This window comes from Squalius cephalus (genome assembly GCF_949319135.1).
Source record: "Squalius cephalus genome assembly, chromosome: 10".
Classification (NCBI taxonomy): Eukaryota; Metazoa; Chordata; class Actinopteri; order Cypriniformes; family Leuciscidae; genus Squalius; species Squalius cephalus.
Genome location: NC_137131.1, coordinates 41,744,332 through 41,749,209, shown reverse-complemented (window position 1 = coordinate 41,749,209; position 4,878 = coordinate 41,744,332).

The window sequence follows — 4,878 nt, the reverse complement described above, 5'->3', positions numbered from 1 at the left end:
ATCATTGTGTGCTTCAGAAACCGAAGTGTCTGTTGTGTTTCCCAAATGAATCAATAAGTCTTCTGACTGATCTAATGAGGTTTCCCTTAGATGGACAGCTTGACTGTGATGGGACGAGGATTGTGTGGGTCGGTAATGGCAGCAATTAAGTCTGTTGACTCAAACGATCCCTTTGGGTTCATTTAACTTGGGCGAATTACTTGGATAACTTTGCACTTTAAATAAGTTCTTAATCTAATTTTAGATTTGAAGCTGTAAAAGCGTGCAAACTTGTAATTGTTTAATAATGGAGGTATTGCGTGCATATTTTCCTGGATGCCAATGACAGAAAGCCTCCTTTGTGAGTGTTATTGTGTGCGCGAGAGCTGGAGGAAAGGGTAAGTGATCTCCAGTCTTTCTCTGCGGTCCCCTAAGTGAATGGGAGGAGGGGGGCTGTGTGTAACTCTGAAGCACATTTTGACAGATCATTTTTCAGGCATATGAAAGGCAGAACCCCGAGCGTAGAGGATGAGTTGGATATTGAACGGACTTGCGTCGCTAGAGAGAGTCTAATTCTGACCACCAGACACAGCTCAGATGAGCTCTGTCTGTGCGCGCCTGAAAGCCACAGGGATCGAGCGAGAGACACACACACACACACACACAGCGTGGCAGCTTTATATGACAGCTCTGGTGTGCTGCTGGTTCCGCTCGATGACTGCGTTGTCTTGGGCAGTTTTTTTAAGAGACCCTTGTCCATTTGTCTTGTACTATTTGAATCAAGAGTTAACAGCAGTAACCCATGTGTTCTTTCTTATGCATAATATAGTTCATTAGCAAAGCAACAATTCAGAATGTGCAATTACAGGTTTATCAATGCAAATGCAGGTTTTTAAATGCATGTCACATACAGTATAAAACAAACTGAATAATATAATATAATATAATATAATATAATATAATATAATATAATATAATATAATATAATATAATATAATATAATATAATAGTTACGATAAACATGATTCCCCTGTGTTTTGTGTTTAAGGACTTTTATTGTTTAAGGACTTTTATTGTGTTTCATGCCAGTTTCCTGTGTCTGTTTGTAGGCTCTGGTTGTTTTGGTCACTGGTTCTCCTTGATTGTATCCCCGGTTTGTCTTGTTACCCTTGTTATCTTGTGTGTATTAAAAGCCCTGTGTTTTAGTCAGTGTTTGTCAGTCGTTGTCTTTGCATGGTCGTCACGTTTGTGTTTGTTTGTTTCTCCCTAGTATTGGTTACATTTTTGCATCTTTAATAAATACCGTTTGCAATTAGATCCAAGCCTCTCCTCTTCCCTGCAACGACCGTGACAACATTAGTTAACATGAACTAACAATGAAAAGTACTTCTAAAGCAATCTCAATGTTAATTTCAGTATTTACTATTACATTATTAAAGAATTATAAGTATTACCATATTATAATATTTTTCACTTTACTTCAATCCACTTCACTTCACTTTACTTCAATCCACTTCACTTTGCTTTGTTTCAGTCCACTTTACTTCAATCCACTTAAGTTCACTTAATTTCAAGATGATTGTCTCTAAATGGGACACACATGCCAATGTCATATTTGACCTCAAAATCTAAAGAAAGATATAATACTCTGCATTAAGGAAATTAAGAGCATTATAAGACTTGTTTGCATTGTGACATTTTCATGGCAATTTTTAATTTAAAATTTAATTTAATTTTAATTTAATTTTTTAATTTTTTAATAATCACATTTGTTTCAAATAAACAAACATCTTGTCTATAAAATGAGTGTAAGTGCTAGGTAATTTGGTCTTGACAAAATTTGATGAAAAATGCTCATATTTCATTAATGAAGATCTCTGACTTTTGATTGCGTTGATCCTGGCAAACCTGAACGCAGTTTGAGACATTGCAGAGATCGAGAGGAGACACGTGAGATTACTGTGGTCTTCTTCTCACATTACATCTGGGACGCAGAAGAATTCAGAAAATACCTTCCATTTGCTCTCCATCTGATCTCAGTATAGGAGAAACAATTGAGATATTAAAGAGATTGGAGATGTCTCCTTCTATGGGTGTTTATTGACAAAATTGTTGTCATTTCCTCATCCAGTGGGTCCGACTCTTTTCCACTCTGACCCCTGTGGCTGAATTATTAATCAAGCTCAACCAGCCGGCATCCAAAATCGATCAATCATTCCCAACTCTGGATGCATTATCTCGATACACCCCCAAACAAGCTGTGCCCTTCGTAAACCAGTGCTTGAAGGTCATAGGTTTAAAATGTGATGAGATTGGCTCATGTTTTAGGGTGAAGTCAGGCGCTTTGAAATCATTTTAAGTTGTGAATATATTGTTGCACGCTGAAGCTTTTCTCATATGCAGTATTCGTGCATAAGCACACGAACATCAAGGGCACTCGACAAACTCTAGCGTAGACAGATGTATAGAAGGATGCAATGCTCAGACAGCTCAGACAGGCTGCCGAGCCAAAAATGTGTGTGTTTGTGTGCGTTCGCCCACCTGCGTTGGTGTGTGAATGTGTGTGAGCTGATCAACTGGCGGATGTAGCTTTGTAACTCCGCACAGCAGACTCGTGGATGACAAATAACTCCCCGGGAAGTCTTGGCAGCGTCTGGCCATATTTTTCTACGGGGTCACCTTGCTACGCTCCTGCAGTTTGCTCCTAACAGAGTGATAAATACAACAATTCATACATCGTGTCCATAGATGCGCTGAAAAGCTGCAGCTGTGAGTCCATTTATTTGGAAACTGGATCAGTTGAACTTTGAAACAGCTAGAAAAGATATACTGTAGTTTTGAAGCATTTTTTTTTTTTTTTTTTTTTTGTATTAATACTTTGTTTTAAATATACTTAAAAATATTGTTTTTACCATTAGTTTGATTGTTATTGCACTCTGGAACTCTTAAATGAAGTCTGCTTTGTTCTATTTTAGAATGGTCTGTGAAAGGAGGTGATAAACCTTACAATTTTGATCAATTAAACCCTTTTTTTTCTAGAACAAGTACAAATATGTAAAAGATAAAAGAACAAGGAGGTGATAAACCTGGAAATTTGGATTATTATTTGATCAAATATTTTAAAGATTTTTTTTATATATATATATATATAGGCCTATGTCAAAGAAATGAGGTGATGAACCTGAGAATTTTAATCAAATACTTTAAAGATTTTTTTAAGCCCACATTTTGGTAAAAATGTGAAAAAATAAATTAAAATAAAAAATAAGAAAACAATGGTGCCAATTTGAGTTCAGAAAAAATCAAAATAAAAAAATCTGACAAATGATGTTTAAAAATAGGTTGTTTACAACAACAACGCTTTCACAACATCAGACGGCAAGACTGTTTTTTTATGTGCCTCTGTGTTTGTAAAAAAAAAGAGACATGGGTCACTAACTATACCTAAAGCTGAATAAACCTAATTATAATTGCCTATTTTTTTATTCATTTTTTACCAAATTCATAAAAAGTGGCAATTAATCATAGTTAGTCTGCTATGGTTATTGTCGATCACTTAAGCGCTTAATAGAACGTTTTTAGTGTAATTTTATTTATTTGCATTCATTATTTTTAGATTTTTTTTTCTGTTTACAAAAGTGTTAAATCAACAGTCTTTGTCTTCGTTTTACTTTCATTAACCAATCATAACCCTAATAGCAATCTGTGTGTGTTTTTGTATTTCATGACATACTGTAGGTCAGCTATTATATGTAAATGATGTTTGGAGTGAAATAATTCTCTCATCTCCTCCTCTCTGGGTGTTCTGGTGTTAATACACATCAGTCTCCTGTTCTCTGATGACTTGTGTTCATGGCGTGTGTATTTTATTCAAGACTGATGTGTGTGTGTGTGTGTGTTTTATCTATTGTAATCATATTTCTTTGGTTAAATGTTCCGAGTAAATAAACCTAAATGGGTGAACTAAACAAATCAGTTATATGTGAAAATTGCAACAAACAAATTTCCCATTTCCCACTGAGAGGGAAGACGATCTTTATTACTTTATTTCAAATTTTAATAAGATAGCAAGGTCACGGCCGTCCAGGCAGATGAAGACTGTGCTTTTAGTCTTTCCCAAGCAGATATTACCAGTTAAAGACAGCTTCTGTTTAGTCACAGCTAAAAGCATCTAAAAACCGTGATTGTGCAGTTCGGTTTAGCTCAAATAATGCCGGTGTATCTGATATGCATGTAAATTCTGCAGTAAAAACTGTCACAAAGTCCACATGATGTCTTTTAATTGAACAGTCAGCATGTGGAGTGTTGTGATTTCATCAATGTATTTTTTTCTACGATTGGCCTTTCAGTCCCTCATCTGGTCCAGAAGGCAAGCACTTTCATATCAGTAGACAGAGTTGCAGTCTCTTGTTCGCTTGACACTGTGTTATTTACGGTGTTTGTAAAACTACTGTAAATGGTAGCCTGTCAAGGTAAAAGCGGAAAGTTGCCATAATAAAAAGTAGTGCACTTCACTAAAAGTTATTTACAAAAAGTAGCCGCCAACAATGAAGCTATAAAGGGTGACAATTTGTTCGTTTGCAAAATATGATATTCATTTGATGGAAAGCATTTGCTAAAATGAATTTGACTTCTCAAAGCTAATTGAGAGATATGTTTTTAGCACTGTTCCTACAAAAACAATTGCCTCACTATATATGTGCTACCAGTGCTGAGAAAGTAATTAAAACCTCACTAATTCAGACTGTTTATTTGTAAGGTTTGTCTGCACTGCTTTGTCTTATTGCTTTTTAAAATAATCCTTTGTCATATCCAGCTCCATGTGGCTTCTGTTCGTCGGCAGAAAGTTCAACAGATTTCAATGTGCCTTTATTCAATGACTAATTTGTTTTTGTTTTA